This window comes from Podarcis pityusensis (genome assembly GCF_964106645.2).
Source record: "Podarcis pityusensis genome assembly, contig: HAP1_SCAFFOLD_473, whole genome shotgun sequence".
Classification (NCBI taxonomy): domain Eukaryota; kingdom Metazoa; phylum Chordata; class Lepidosauria; order Squamata; family Lacertidae; genus Podarcis; species Podarcis pityusensis.
Window position 1 is genome coordinate 17831 of NW_028293312.1, and position 16787 is coordinate 34617.

A 16787-nucleotide genomic window follows, 5' to 3' on the forward strand; every position below is an offset into this window, starting at 1 on the left:
AACCATGAAGAAGTTTGTCAAAAGTCTTACAGCAATCAAGATACACTACAGTCACAGCATGCCCTTTATCCACTAAGCTTGCCACTCTATTGAAAAGGGGGAGAGAGTTTCATCTGCTATGACTTGTCTCTGAGAAACCCATGCTGGCTCTTAGTAGCGACAGAACACTTTAATAAGTGTTCACAGACCCACACTATAAATATATTTCTAGGACCTTTCCTAGTATCAAAGTCAAGCTGACCAACCGAGATGCCTGGGTCTTCTTTTCCCCCTCTTTGAAGATGGTGACAATGTTTGCCCACCTGCAGGGATTTTCAAGGATTCCCAAATATTATAAAACAGCCTCTGAGATTATATTTGCAAATCCATATAGTTCCTTTGGGTGCAGTTCATTAGACCCTGAAGGTTCGAATTCATTCAGAGTAGCTAGGTATTCCCTTTCTATCTCTTTGCCTCTCTTGAGCTGCATCTTTTATTCTAGTATCATCAAATTATACACTGTTTTCCTTTGGGAAGAAGACAGAGGCAAAGTTGGTGTTGAGCAGTTCACTATTTTCTCTGTCACCCAGTAGCATTTCTCCATCTTCTCTATGAAGAGGACCTCCTCCTTTCTTGTTCATCTTCTTTCAAGCATAGCCAAACAACCCTGTTATTATCTTTACCTTCTTCTCCAAATCATAATAGTTGTGGCCCATAACAAAAAATTAGCATGTTACCTGTCTTTGAGCAGCAGTAGACATGATCAGCACGGTGGCAGGAGCTTGTTGAAGCGACATACTCTCCACCTGAACAACTTGCTTTGCAGCGACCTATACATTTTTTATTTCGGGTGAGAGTGGGTCCTGGAAAAATATTGTGAAGGTAGAAATTCATCCCTCAGATGAGAAGAGATCACCAGCTCCTCTAAGCATCTCCTATTCTGTGAAAGGAGCCCATTACACTTCTCACTAAGAAAAGAAATGGAACTAATCCTGCACAAATGACATAGAACTCAGCTATACAGCTGCAAAGAAAATGTTTTAAGTGTGTTTTAAGTGCAATATACAGTGGGTCAATGGGACGTGGGTGGCGCTGTGGTCTAAACCACTGAGCCTCTTGGGCTTGCCAATCAGAAAATCGGCGGTTCGAATCCCTGCGACAGGGTGAGCCCCCATTGCTCAGTGCCTGCTCCTGCCAACCTAGCAGTTCAAAAGCACGTCAAAGTACAAGTAGATAAGTAGGTACCACTCCAGCGGGAAGGTAAACAATGGGACACTAGATGGCAATGGTGAGCCTTATGGAAAATGCAATGTATTTTTTAATGCTTTTTAAAAAGCATTTTCAGAGGGGTTTTTATGTTTGTAGATTCCACCCTAATTTGCAAAGACACTCAGTTCTGAGAATCGGAAGGGGCCCTTTTGATACAGTTCTTTATATTTTAAATGAGAATCTCATTTATACTTTATAAATTCTTTATATGAGAGAGAGAGAGAGAGAGAGAATTCTTTATGTTTTTAATGAGAATCTCATCAGAGTGGCTGGGGAAACCTAGCCAGATGAGTGGGGTATAAATAACAAGTTGTTGTTGTTGTTGTTGTTACCACCACCACCTATTTTCCTTTCTTGGGCTGCAGCTCCCTCCCTGCATTCTTAATTGTAATATCATCACATTGCAGACTGTTTTCCTTTTGAAAAAGACAGAGACAAAGTAGGTGTTGATCAGCTCCATTCCCCCCCCCCCGGTCACCTAATAGCACCTCTCCATTATCTCCACGCAGAAGACCTACTCCTTGTTTGTTCTTTCTCTTGCTTCAAACATAGCAAAAAAACACCCTCAAACCTGTTTATTTGCTTTTCCAAATCATATAATAGTTGCACACCTTAGGAAAAAAATTCACATGTTACCTGTCTTTCGGCAGCAATAGACATGATCAGGATGATGGCAGACGGTTGATGAAGCCAAATATTCTCTACCTGAACAACTTGGTTTGCAGAGACCTCTACAAATTTCATTCAGTGTGGGGGTGGGTCCTGGAGAAATATTAACAAGATAGAAATCAGTCCCCCAGAAGAAAAGAAATCACCAGCATCTTTAAGCATCTCCTATTCAGTGAAAGCAGTCTAATAATAATAATAATAATAATAATAATAATAATAATAATAATTCACTATTTATACCCCGCCCATCTGGCTGGGTTTCTCCAGCCACTCTGGGCAGCTCCCAACAGAACATTAAAAACATGGTAAAAGACCAAACATTAAAAACCTCCCTAAACAGGGCTTCATTCAGATGTCTTCTAAAAGACAGATGGTTGTTTATTTCCTTGACATCTGATGAAAGGGCGTTCCACAGGGCGGGCACCACTACCAAGAAGGCCCTCTGCCCAGTTCCCTGTAACCTCATTTCTCGCAGGGAGGGAACCACCAGAAGGCTCTCGAAGCTGGACCTCAGTGTCTGGGCTGAACGATGGGGGTGGAGATGCTCCTTCAGGTATACTTTCATCTTGTGCAAATGGCATAGTATCAAATGAGCTAATACTTCAAGCATGGCACAGCAGCAAAGCTAGTTAGACAAGTCTTCTTTTACCACAGTCCGGTGGTTCAACTGTTCTTTATATTTTACCTGGGAAGCTAAGCAGCATAAAAAAGATAACCAGTGGGGCAAAGGTCTTCATGGCTGAATGCTGGTGCCACCAGAGTCATCTTCCGGCTCAAAGATATTGCAGAGAGAGAACGGAAAGCATCTTCTATTTGTACTTACTAAGGGAATGATGTCATGCACAGAGGCAGGAGGAAGAGAAACTTTCAGGGTGAAGGAAGGACTGTATGTTCTTCTGCTAAGGATATTCATGGCTATTAATTTTGGATAATTACTTCCTGCTCTTTCTTTTGAAAAATGTCATGAAGATCAACGTGGACAAAACAATGTATACAAATCTGCAGATGACACCAAACTGGGAGGGGTGGCTAATACCTCAGAAGGTAGAATCAGGATTCCAGATGACCTTAACAGATTGGGGACCAGGGCCGAAAAAAACCCAAAATGAATTTCAGTAAGAACAAATGTCACGTTCTACATTTAATCTGGCGTGCCTGGCGTGCTCTGGTCCATGGGGTCACGAAGAGTTGGAAACGACTAAACAACAACAACATTTAATCAGGAATAACCTCATGCTAGTAAATAATCAGATCAGGACAAATGAATGGAAATTGCTTTTTTTTTAATTCACTTTTATTGCAAGGGAGAATCTCATGTAATCATGGAGAATGTTGCAAGCACTTCTTTTGATCTGGATGCTTTGATGAAGAAGCAGAAGGAGACTCTAGCTGGGGTTGAAGCAGGATCCAGTGGCTCTCCAAGTGATGGGACAGCCCCCAATATTCAAATGATCCTCAATCTTCATCTTCGTAGTTTATACTTAAAAACAAAAGAAAATTATATAAAGGTTTTCCTTATGTTTCACCTGGAATAAATTGTCAAAACTATGTGTGTAAATGGAAGTTCGAGGATTCAGTAGTGCCCGTTTTTCCTTAATAGACTAGCCTCCCCATTTTGTAACTTTTCTTTCTTGTGGGATTATTTAAAATGTCTGCATTGTTTTGATATATGAGTTGCCCTTGCTTTGTGCAAGTGGACCAGATATAGGGAGATACATAGTAGTATTGTATAGGATTGGATTGCATATACAGGGGCAAGATGCTCACAGCCCAGTGAAAGGCCAGCCAAATAAATGAGACACGGGACATTGCTATTGGGTTGAAATAGGCCATAACTTTTATTGATTTCACATGTCAGTAGGTTTTGGCCAAGGCATTGGATATGTATACAGTATCAAGCAGCCTGACCGCTGGTTGTTGAGTAGGGTGGGTCAACCCTGACTGGGAGGTCACCTCTAACATGCACAGTGGTGCCACCTTGGGGCCCAGATTATGGCTGCCCAATGACACGTGAGATGGAAAGTGATGTTGTGACATCATTACGTCACATTACACTGCGGGCGCCGCAGCAACGCCTACGAGGCCTCCGACGTGACTTCCAGTTTCTACCAGAAGTAGCTTCTGAGACTGTGCAGGGCCTTAGATGTCACTTCCAAGACCTCGTGGGGCCTTGGGGGTTACGTCTCAGGCCTCCAATGAGACTTCTGGTTTCTCTTGGAAGTTGCGTTGGGAGGCTCTGTGAGGCTTCAGACGCAACTTCCAGGGCTCACAAAGCTCTGGAAGTCTCAACTAAGGTCACACGGTCACACACAAAATATTGTGGGTGCAGGGGGCCCTGGGGGCCCCTGGAGTTGGTGCCAGTGGACATGCATCAGGTTGTACAATCCCACCAGGGCCACCATTGGGAAAGGCACTATGTCCCATAGGCCCCCATGTGGACTCCCATTCGTGCACCCCTTTAACAGGACCTCTGGTCAGCTAAGGTTCCAACCCAATGCCTGAACTTCCAAAATTTGTGACATTTACTATGAGGTAAGTGAAGACCCGTTAAAGCTATGGTTTTCCCAGTAGTGATGTATGGAAGTGAGAGCTGGACCATAAAAAAGGCTGGTCGCCAAGAATTTGTGCTTTTGAATTATGGTGCTGGAGGAGACTCTTGAGAGTCCCATAGAATCATAGAATCAGAGTTGGAAGAGACCACAAGGGCCATCAAGTCCAACCCCCTGCCAAGCAGGAAACTGCAAGAAGATCAAACCTATCCATTCTGAAGGAAATCAGCCCTGAGTGCTCACTGGAAGGACAGATCCTGAAGCTGAGGCTCCAATACTTTGGCCACCTCGTGAGAAGAGAAGACTCCCTGGAAAAGACCCTGATGTTGGGAAAGATTGAGTGCACAAGGAGAACACTCACACTGTGGGTGCAGGGGGCCACTAGGGGGCGCATCGGAAGATGGCTGACAATAACATCTCTCCGACCCACATGAGGTAATTTGGAGGCTATGATGGGGGTAATTAGCCTCCTTAACCCCTCCAGGATTGTGGGGGGGACGGCCCTTGCCTGCTGTGCCCTATACCACCCCCGAATTTGTGGGGATGGGGACACTAGGCACAAAGCCCTCCTGTGGGATTCCGGCACTCCTCGATGCCGTCTCTGATCCGCGCCACTAGTTGCAAGAATCTTCAAAAGAAACAATTTGGACAAGATAAATTGCACATACTTCAAGGAAAGAGGGGGAGTAAAGACTGCTGACAGAAGAGATCTCTGATAAAACAAGACAAGAATAAAATATGAGAAGATACGTCAAGATACGGTACGGCAAATGGCTGAGGGGGGGGGGGAAACCCTCCTTTATTTCTCTATGTGATTAAACAAGAATCCCCTCCCCTAATGAGTCAGAAATGTCGTTTTAAGGACTTAAGCTGTGGATTTAAGGCTGTGTGGAGATAAATTTTCGAACCAAAGCAATGTTACAAGACGAAGCTGGAAAGTTAAGAGTTTTGGAATGACGCAGTTAAAAATGCCGTCGCCATTTTGGGAGGCACTGTCGGAGCTCTTGAGTCTGGGAGGAGAAAGAGAGAAACAGAGTTGTTTACATATCGTGGATTAACTCCTCAGTGGGACTTAAGAGTGACAACTGCCTAATTTATGATGGAAAGAGCGATGTTATCTACGAAGGAGATGATATATGGAAACCATCTGGACTTAGACTGGAAGAACGGGAAATTCACACAGGATTATTATATTTGCTTATCGGCTTAAGGAGACTAACAGAAGAGATCGTAAAGGAAAAAGAGAAATTATATGAACTATATGATGTGGAAACACCAAGATAAGATTGGATAGAACTATGAACTCTGATTGGGACTGATTGGGACTGATTTGGACATTAATGCAGTAATAAGAAGATGATTTAAATCCCCCTTTGGATCTTGAAGTATGGGTTCCCCCAACAAAATTTTAAAAATTGGCTTTGTAATTTGGAATTTATGTGATGTGATTTAATTTGATGTGATTGGCCAGTTAATAAAAATTATTTTTTTAAAAAAACAAACACACTGTGGGTGCACTTTCCGGGATCGCACGCGGTTCTTCGGACCCCAGGGAACTTATGTGGGCTGGCCTGCCTCTCAGTGTTATTCTTTGGGGGCTCACGCCCAGCCTCAGTCAGTCAATTTACACTGCTGGGAGGTGGGGCCAATCACATAATTAGGGGGTGGAGCCAGCAGCAGCCCGGCAGTCGGCTCAGGAGCTTCATTCACCCAACCCTCCCTTTGTTTAATGTTTCTTGCTTACAGGTTAACCTTTTTCTTCCTGTTTAGCAGGTGCTGCTACGGTCTTTTGACTGGTTGCTGTCGAAGAGCTGGGAAGAAATTCTCCTGCACTGGCAGGTTTTGTCTTCCCTGTAGGAATTCGTCACAACTTTGGCGGTTTAAGGCCTTGGGTGGAATCCTTTAGTCTTTTCTTCCCTGAAATTTGGGGGGGGGGTGAAGTGGTGACTCACACACACACACCCCACGACAGCAATTCCAGGGTCCCCTCTTAAAGGGGTTGTAATATGGGTGTCACTGGCTATACACTGAAAGGTTATCAGTGAACTACCCAGCGTGCGTGGATATGGGGTGGGCTGCCTATGTACACATGTGTCTTGCAGAGCACCCCCATAACCCATTTACCCTGAGGAGCCCCAGTCCCCCCAGCTGGGGGGCTGGGAGGGATATATGCCTAATGCCTAAGCCAAGGTCTTCCTACATTTGAAAGTTTAATAAAGTTGTGGCCAAATTTTAATTCCATAACACGTTGTCAGAGTCATTATTCCTTTCTGGTGGTCCCTGGGGGCTGGGGTGGTCGCTGCCTGTTCACGCAATGGGTGGCACTGCAATGTACAGTAAAGTATAACCTATAATAAACAAAAGGCCATGTATTCTATTTTTCCCTAATGTATTGGGAAAGGGATGCGGGTGGCACTGTGGGTTAAACCACAGAGCCTAGGACTTGCCGATCAGAAGGTTGGCGGTTCGAATCCCTGCGACGGGGTGAGCTCCTGTTGCTTGGTCCCTGCTCCTGCCAACCTAGCAGTTTGAAAGCACGTCAAATTGCAAGTAGATAAATAGGTACCGCTCCGGCGGGAAAGTAAACAGCGTTTCCTTGCGCTGCTCTGGTTCGCCAGAAGCGGTTTAGTCATGCTGGCCACATGAGCCGGAAGCTGTACGCCGGCTCCCTTGGCCAATAAAGCGAGATGAGCGCCGCAACCCCAGAGTCGGTCATGACTGGACCTAATGATCAGGGGTCCCTTTACCTTTACCTAATGTATTGGGATACCAGGATAGGGTTGCGGGAGAGAACAATATAACAGTTCCTTGAACTGTTGAATGGTTTCTTTAAATGTAAAGGTTCATCACTGTTCCACCCGATGTGTATGTCTTTAAGGGGCCAGAGCAAGATAAAGAGACCCAGCTTTACAGCTGTGAAACATAGCAGGTGCTGCTGAGTTGTATTGATTAAGCTGTGTCAGCAATTGGGTGTAGTATATAAGGAGCAGCACCTAGCTCTCCCATTACCCTGGGGGATGGGTTGGTGGTTGGGTCATGTTGGTTTGTTGATGTATTTAGTGTAAATGGAGTTTTTGTTTTTGTAATTAAAACCTTGTTTAAGTACTTTTTGAGTCCCTTTTTAATGCATGGTCTCCCTAGCAAGCTCTCTGCAGTGCTACCATACTGTAAATAGCCAACAGCTGATATATCCAACAAAGTCCCACCAGATTTGAGTGTGGCTTTGCTTTCCCATTCAAAAGTCTGACGTGCCAGGTAAGCTTTTCCTGAAGAGCTAAATTCCACACCTGTAGATTGGATGAGCAGACCCTCTGTTTCCTTCATCTAAGCCGTCTATAAAAATGTTGAATAACACTGGGCCCAGGACAGAACCCTGTGGTAACCCACTTGTGATTTCTTTTTCCAGAATGACAAGCAACCAGGGGGGAGTTTGTCAAACGCCTTACTGCAATCAAGACATTCACAGCATTACCCTTATCCACTAAGCTTGCCAATCTGGGTTTGTTTGTTTTTTTAACTTAGATTCATCAGCTATGACTTGTTTTTGAGAAAACAAGGCAACTGGGCCAGGGCCTGCGCCTCCGCCACACTGTGTTGCAGAGGCAGTGGGAGGCTGCAGCCACAGCAGGAGGCCACAGCAGGAGGCGGTAGCCAGGCACCCGTGGACACCCAAAATGAAAATTTGTTGGTGCTCGGGCCCCCAGGGCCTCTGAAAGTGGCATGCCTGCTAACTTCTCGTTGACTCATTGTCATTTTGGGGACCTTTCCTAGTATCCTAGCCAAGCTGACCAACTAGTTATGTTCCTGGGTCCTTTTTCTTTTCCTTTTTGAAGATGGCAACAAAGTTTGCCCACTTCCAGTCTGCAGGGACACCACCTTTTGTCCAAGCATTCCCAAATATTCTATACAGAGGCTGTGAGATTACATCTGCAAGTTCCTTTAGTACGTTTGGGAGCAGTTCTAAGGCCCTGAAGATTAGAATTCATTCAGAGTAGCTTGGTGTTCCCCTACCAACTCTCTTCCTACCTTGCGCTGAAGTCCCCTCTCTGTATCTTTTATTCTATTATCATCAAATTATACACTTTTGGAAGAAGACAGAGGCAAAGTAGGTGTGGAGGAGTCCAACTTATCTCGGTCACCCAAAAGCATTTCTCCATCCACTCCACGTAGAAAACCTACTCCTTGTTTGTTCTTTGCCTTCCTTCAAGCATAGCCAAACAACCCTGTTCATTATTTTCACCTTCTTTTCCAACTCATGATTGCGGCCCATAACAAAAAATTAGCATGTTACCTTTCTTTCGGCAGCAGTAGACATGATCAGGATGATGGCAGAAGGTTGTTGAAGCAACATATTCTTTACGTGAACACCTTGGTTTGCAGCGACCTTTACACTTCATTTGCTCGGTGGGAGTGGATTCTGGAGAAATATTATAAAGATAGAAATCCATCCTTCAGAGAGAAGAAATTACCAACATCTCTAAGCATCTCAGTGAAAGCAGTCACTGAGATTTCATTACACTTTCCACTAAATAAAACTATGCACAAATAGCAAAGTTTCAAATGAGCTAATGTTTTGAGCAAGTTAGAGTAGCAAAAGACACCAAAATGGACTAGACTTTTTTTATATATACTACAGTCCATTGATAGAACAGACCTTTATTTTTTACCCAGGTATAACAAAATCAAAAAGAGAACCAGCAGGGCAAAGGTCATCACCACTGAATTTAGGAGTCACAAAAGTCACCTTCTGGCTCAAAGATATTGCAGGAAGAGAGCCACTCTTTCTTTAACTTTCAGTATCAAAGTCAGGCAGTCAGGATGTCCAGCTCACCAGTTAATCAGGCCCTGGAGATCTGAATTCCTTTAAAGTAACTAGGTGTTCCCTTACCACCTACAGTGGTACCTCTGGTTACATACTTAATTCGTTCCAGAGGTCCATTGTTAACCTGAAACTGTTCTTAACCTGAAGCACCACTTTAGCTAATGGGGCCTCCTGCTGCTGCCGTGCTGCCACCGCATGATTTCTGTTCTCATCCTGAAGCAAAGTTCTTAACCCAAGGTACTATTTCTGGGTTAGCAGACTCTGTAACTTGAAGCGTATGTAACCTGGAGCATATGTAACCTGAGGTACCACTGTATTTTCTTTTCTTGGGCTGCAGCTCCCTCCCTGCATTATTAATTGTAATATCAACACATTGTTTTCCTTTTGAAAACTTGTGAAAAAGACAGAGGCAAAGTAGGTGTGGATCAGCTCCATTTTCCCCAAGTCACCTAATAGCACCTCTCCATGCTATTCCTTGTTTGTCCTTTCTCTTGCTTCAAACATAGAAAGAAAGAACACCACTGCTCACCTCCCCAATCACATAATATTTGCAGTCCTTAGGAAAAGATAGATATGTTACCTATAATATCACAGCAGTAGACAAGATCAGGATCCTGGCAGTAAGTTGTTGAAGTCACAAATTCTCTATCTGAACAACTTGGTTTGCAACCTTTACAAATTTCATCCGGTGAGTGGGTGGATCCTGGTGGGTGGGTGGGTCCTGGAGAAATATTATCCCTCTGCATCATTTATTCTATAATCACCACATTGTGCACTGTTTCCTTTTAGCAGAAGACAGAGGTAAAGTAGTTGTTGAGCAGTTCCACCTTCTCTCTAGCCCCAAATCTTCTCAGTGCATGGGACTTACTTGTCATTGACTGGATGGATGCAGAGGAGTGGTGAGAGGCTCAGAGAAGAAGGCTCAGAGACAGGGGATTGGTGGTGGGGCGATTATGAGTGGTCTGGGGGGAAAGAAGGAGCAGACTGAGAGAAGGAGGTCTTGGAAGCTGAAGAGGTAACAGGATTTAGTGAGCAGGAAGAGGAGGTGACAGAGAGCAGTCCAGAATCAGAGGCAGCAGTGGAGGGTGGAGAAGAGGAGGCGGGCAAGAGACAGAGATGAGCCTGGCTGCTGAAGAATCCAGGGAGTCTCCCCATCTTGCTGCAACCAGCATCCTCTTCCCTGGTCTCCCAGAACACATAGAGGAATGAAAAGAGCAGAGCACAGGTTAGCAATGAGAGACTAGATGAAGGAGCCTGAGATTGCTTGGGAAGGGCCCCTGAAGGAGAAGAAGTTCTAAAAGCAGTGGGAAGGTGGGAACATTTAGGCCTCACAACTGCCTCACCACTGAATTTAGGAGTCACAAAAGTCACCTTCTGGCTCAAAGATATTGCAGGAAGAGAGCCACTCTTTCTTTAACTTTCAGTATCAAAGTCAGGCAGTCAGGATGTCCAGCTCACCAGTTGGTGGTTTCCTGGGTTGGCCTTTTAACCCATTTTGAAGATGGGGACAACAATTGCCACCAGTTCTCCAGGAATTCTCAAAGATTATAGACCTGAGATTACATCTGCAAACTCCTTTTGTACCCTTGGATGCAGCTAATCAGGCCCTGGAGATTTGAATTCCTTTAAAGTAACTAGGTGTTCCCTTACCACCTACAGTGTTACCTCTGGTTACATACTTAATTCGTTCCAGAGGTCCATTGTTAACCTGAAACTGTTCTTAACCTGAAGCACCACTTTAGCTAATGGGGCCTCCTGCTGCTGCCGTGCTGCCACCGCATGATTTCTGTTCTCATCCTGAAGCAAAGTTCTTAACCCAAGGTACTATTTCTAGGTTAGCAGAGTCTGTAACCTGAAGCGTATGTAACCTGGAGCGTATGTAATCCGAGGTACCACTGTATTTTCTTTTCTTGGGCTGCAGCTCCCTCCCTGCATTATTAATTGTAATATCAACACATTGTTTTCCTTTTGAAAACTTGTGAAAAAGACAGAGGCAAAGTAGGGGTTGATCAGCTCCATTTTCCCCAAGTCACCTAATAGCACCTCTCCATGCTATTCCTTGTTTGTCCTTTCTCTTGCTTCAAACAAGAAAGAAAGAAAGAAAGAAAAGAAAGAAAGAAGGAAAGAAAGAAAGAAAGAAAGAAAGAAAGAAAGAAAGAAAGAAAGAAAGAAAGACCACTGCTCACCTCCCCAATCACATAATATTTGCAGTCCTTAGGAAAAGATAGGTACGTTACCTATAATATCACAGCAGTAGACAAGATCAGGATCCTGGCAGTAAGTTGTTGAAGTCACAAATTCTCTATCTGAACAACTTGGTTTGCAACCTTTACAAATTTCATCCGGTGGGTGGGTGGATCCTGGTGGGTGGGTGGGTCCTGGAGAAATATTATCCCTCTGCATCATTTATTCTATAATCACCACATTGTGCACTGTTTCCTTTTAGCAGAAGACAGAGGTAAAGTAGTTGATGAGCAGTTCCACCTTCTCTCTAGCCCCAAATCTTCTCAGTGCATGGGACTTACTTGTCATTGACTGGTTGGATGCAGAGGAGTGGTGAAAGGCTGAGCCTGAGAAGAAGGCTCAGAGACAGGGGATTGGTGGTGGGGCGATTATGAGTGGTCTGGGGGGAAAGAGGGAACAGACTGAGAAAAAGAGGTCTTGGAAGCTGAAGAGGTAACAGGATTTAGTGAGCAGGAAGAGGAGGTGACAGAGAGCAGTCCAGAATCAGAGGCAGCAGTGGAGGGTGGAGAAGAGGAGGGGGGCAAGAGACAGAGATGAGGCTGGCTGCTGAAGAATCCAGGGAGTCTCCCCATCCTGCTGCAACCAGCATCCTCTCCCCTGGTCTCCCAGAACACATAGAGGAATGAAAAGAGCAGAGCACAGGTTAGCAATGAGAGACTAGATGAAGGAGCCTGAGATTGCTTGGGAAGGGCCCCTGAAGGAGAAGAAGTTCTAAAAGCGGTGGGAAGGTGGGACCATTTAGGCCTCACAACTGCCTCATTGGGGCAACACCTACTGAGAAGATGTGCTGCAATCACTAGGCCTGCACTGTTTTGGTTCCTTAAAAAAAAGAGACTGTTTAGTTGCTGACCTACTGTACTTCTGACTCCAGCTCCTAACACTACTCCTGGTTTCTTCTTCCTCATGCTTTGAACAAAGCAAGAACAACCACCACCTTTTTATTATCTTTAACCACATTTCCTGATCCTAAGAGCTTCAGTCCTTAAAAACAAAAAAAAAATAACTTGTTATTTTGGAGAACCAGGTCATGTGGAAGGGGTTAATTTGCTTCATAAGCATAAATCACCCCATGGATGAGATAAGCCAACAGGTGCAAAGTCAGCCAAGTCTGTTGCTATGGAAATGGCCCAGTACCAACTACCGTATTTTCCGCTCTATAGGACGCACCGGACCATAGGATGCACCTTGTTTTAGAGGTGGAGAACAAGAGGAAAAAAATCTCCCCCTCTCTGCTCAGCGCCCCTTCAGCGAAGTGGCAGGAGAAACAGAGCCCCTTCCATTTCTCCTCCCACTTGGCTGAAGGGGTGCTGCGCAGCTCTCCCTCTCTGCTGAAGCCAGAAGAGTCTTGCTCTCCTGGCTTCAGTGAAAGGAACCTGAAGCCTCCGGAACACAGACGGAGTGCTCCCTCCATGCTCCGAAGGCTTCAAGCGGCTATCTCTGAAGCCTGGAGAGCAAGAGGGGTCGGTGCACTGAGGAAGACAAGGCAAAGTAGGTGTTGAGCAGCCCACCTTCTCTCTGTCACCCAGAAGCATTTCTCCATCCTCTCCATGCAGAAAACCTGCTCCTTGTTTCTTCCTCTTCCTTCCAGCATAGCCAAACAACTCTGTTTATCATCTTTACCTTCTTTTCCAACTCATGATCGAGGCCCATAACAAACATTTAACATGTTATCCTTCTTTTGGCAGCAGTAGACATGATCAGGATGATCGCAGGAGGTTGTTGAAGCCACATATTCTCTACGTGAACACCTTGGTTTGCAGCGACCTCTACAATCATCATTCAGGGTGGGAGTAGATCCTGGAGAAATATTATGAAGAGAGAAATCAATTTTTCAGATGAGAAGAGACCACCAACCTCTCTAATCATTTCTTAATCAGTGAAAGCAATCCATTACATTTCCTAATAGACAAAGAAATAGAACTTTAATTTTGCACATATGACATAGTATCCAATGGGCTAAGATTACTAGCATGCCAAAGGACTAAAGGAGACCCAAATGGCCAGGTGGACAGGTCTTCTTTGAAACAGCACTTTATTGACCAGGGGCTGCCTGGCTTAAGGCAAGCAGTAGCTGACCAATGAGACACAATAACTTTATGCTAATCAGGATGAACTTCTAACTCATAACTGCTGCCTCCCACATTGTTTTTGCTGTGCTAGTAGCACCAAAGCAACCTCTCTGGGGCACAAAGCTCAGCAATGTGTATTCAGGTCCTTTGAATTAGTCCAACTGAATTAAATGGGGTTCATTTCAGGCAGACATGTCAGCATTGCATTGTCAGACAGCAACTTTTCGCACTCCTACCCAGGTGTAAGTCTTCCTGAAGTCAGTGAGATTTACTTCCTAGTAGTAGTAGTAGTAGTAGTAGTAATCTATTTCCATTCTATATTTCCACTCTGGGCGGCTTTCAACAAAAGATTTAAAAATACATTAAACTGTCAGTCATTAAAAACTTTCCTAAACAGGGCTGCCTTCAGGTGTCTTCTAAATGTCACATAGTTGTTAATTTCTTTGACATTTGATGGGAGGGCATTCCACAGGGCAGGTGCCACTACCGAGAAGGCCCTCTGTCTGGTTCCCTGTAACTTTGTTTCTCGCAGTGAGAGAACCGCCAGAAAGCCCTCGGCGCTGGACCTCAGGGTCTGGGTTGAACAATGGAGGTGGAGACGCTCGTTTAGGTATACTGGGGCGAGGCCGTTTAGGGCTTTGAATAGTGCTTGGAAACGTACTGGGAGCCAATGTAGGTCTTTCAAGATCGGTGTTATGTGGTTTGGTGGCCACTACCAGTCAACAGTCTAGCTGAAACATTATGGATTAGTTGTAGTTCCCCGGTCACCTTCAAAGGTAGCCCCATGTAGAGTGTGTTGCAGTTGTCCAAGTGAGAGATAACCAGAGCATGCACCACTCTGACAAGACAGTCTGTGGGCAGGGAGGGTCTCAGCCTGCGTACCAGATGGAGCTGGTAGACAGCAGCCCTGGACACAGAATTGACCTGCACCTCCATGGACGAATCCAAAATGACTCCCAGGCTGCTGCAGCTCATGCCATAGGCAAGTATGGATTGATTTGTGCCTGCAACATTGGAGCAGCAAGCTTCCTCATCCACTAACACTGAGCCCTGGCAAAGGGGGGAAATGGGCTCAACCTCAGCAAATGCCTGCCCCTTTCCCTCTTAGTGCACCAGCCTGGAGGAAGCCAGAACATAATGGTACTATAATTTATTGTCATCTGGACACTGGACCTCTGCTAATGCAGCCTAGAATTGCATTAGCTTTTTTGGTGCTGCATAACAGTGTTGATTTGTGTTTCCAGGATGACAAGGAATCATGGGGGAGTTTGTCAAAAGCCTTACTGAAATCAAGACACACACTATTCACAGCATTCCTCTGATCTACCAAATTTCCCACTGTATCAAAAAAAGAAATAAAATTCATGTGCCATGACTTGTTTCTTTTGAGAAACCCCTGCTAGCTTTAGTAACCATTGTATCCTTTTCGATGTGCTCACAGATCCACTGTTTAATTATATTTTCTAATGAGGGTTGAGCAGTTCCACTTTCCCTCCGTCACACAATAGCACCTCTCTGCCTTCTCCACACCCCTTCTCCTTATTTGCTCTTCCGCTTGCTTTAACAGAGCCACAGAAAACCCTGCTTCTTATCTTTTAACCTCCCCCCCCCAATTCATAATGATTGCAGCCTGTAAAAACAATTAACCACATTACCAAACTTTTTACAGCAGAAGAAATGACCAGATTCCTCGCAGAGGTCTGAAGAAGACTCATATTCTCCAGCTCTACAACGTCGCTTGCAGACACCATCACACGGTTCATACTCAGTGGCAGGAAATATTATTAAGATATAAATCTATCCCTCAGGCAAAAAAAGATTACCAACATTTCTATGAATTTCCTCTTGCCAGTAGCACATGTGAAAACCTCCAAGCTTAGCATGTGTCAGCAGTGTGATGCAGCAGCAAAAAGAAAAGCTTGTGCTATTCTCGGCTGCATCAACAGAAGTATATGGATGGCAGGGGATTGGGCTAGATAATGCCCTTCCAACTCTACAATGCTATGATTCTAATCAGCAAAAGCAGTCCATTCCATTTCCCACTTAATCAGGAAATAGAACTTCAATCTTACACAGATGACATAGTATCAAATGGGCTAATATTCCAAGCACTACAAAGCAGCCAAGAGGCTAGTTAGGCAGGTCTTCTTGGAGTGCTGTGGATGGACAGCCCTTTAGATTTTACCTGGGACCGATAGCAGCACCAAAAGGAGAAGTAGAGGGGCAGAGGTCTTCATGGCTGAATGCTGGAGCCACCAGAGTTGCCTTCTAGCTCAAAGATATTGCAGAGAGAGAAAGGATTCTCTTTTTGTACTTCCCAAGGGAATGGTGACAGGAAGCTTTCAGGGGGAAGGAAAGGACTGTGTGTTCCAAACATTCTGCTAATGATATTCATGGCTACCATGCACCCTTTCAGTTTTGGATAATTAATTCTTGCTCCCTCTCTCTAAAATAGATGGCTTTGGAATTCATGGAAGAGAAGACTGTTAATGCCTACTAGCTAGGATGACTATGCTCTGCTTCCACAGCTGGAGGCAGCGATGCTTCTGAATGGCCATTGCTGAAGGGCCGGCTGCTCTTGTGCTCCTCATTGGATTGGCCAAAGTGAGAACAGGATGCTGGACTTAATGGGCCATTGGCTCTTCTTACGTTCCTCATAGAATAATGGAGTTGGAAGGGACCCCATGGGCCTTCAAGTCCACACACACACACACACCCTGCGCGATGCAGGAATCTCAGCTAAAACACCGAGGACATCATCCTGGACATTCTGAAACTCAAATACCCCAAACTGACCAGTTGGGTCTTTTAGAGCAAACTGCAGTGCTGAGAATAGCTGGCCCTCCCATGGCAAATGTAGCAGTATGAAGAAGGAAACAAATAATGGAATAGAATGAGACATGTGTGGTTGAACACTGGTTCGGCTCCAGTCTCCAAGAGACTCACAGATACAATCAAAAGTTTCCCCTTATTTATGGATCATTGATTAAGGATGTTGTGGCACCTACAAGGAAAAGAACAAACAGGCTACTTGTTCTCAACAGCCCATCTCAATGGCTAGACAATATGTACCTTTCTGATGACTTCGTTTTTCCCTGAAAAGCAACCATAATAGAAAAAAATAAAATAAAGCAATTTAAAATACAGGTTAAAATGCAATTTAAAATGCAGCCTCATTTTAAAAGT

General features: G+C 44.7%; 2 long non-coding RNA genes across 2 annotated transcripts; both read right to left on the minus strand.

Annotated features, from left to right (window-relative positions):
- Nucleotides 1-794: 794 nt before the first annotated feature.
- LOC308469109 lies at nucleotides 795-2696 on the minus strand. The gene is made up of 3 exons (XR_013982006.1): nucleotides 2603-2696; nucleotides 1885-2010; nucleotides 795-842 (listed from the first exon to the last, which is right to left on the minus strand). It is a non-coding gene; the product is annotated as an uncharacterized lncRNA (long non-coding RNA).
- Nucleotides 2697-3185: 489 nt separating this feature from the next.
- Nucleotides 3186-9969, minus strand: LOC308469110. Its single transcript, XR_013982007.1, has 3 exons — nucleotides 9869-9969; nucleotides 8758-8883; nucleotides 3186-3397 (listed from the first exon to the last, which is right to left on the minus strand). It is a non-coding gene; the product is annotated as an uncharacterized lncRNA (long non-coding RNA).
- Between the last annotated feature and the right edge of the window lie 6818 nt (nucleotides 9970-16787).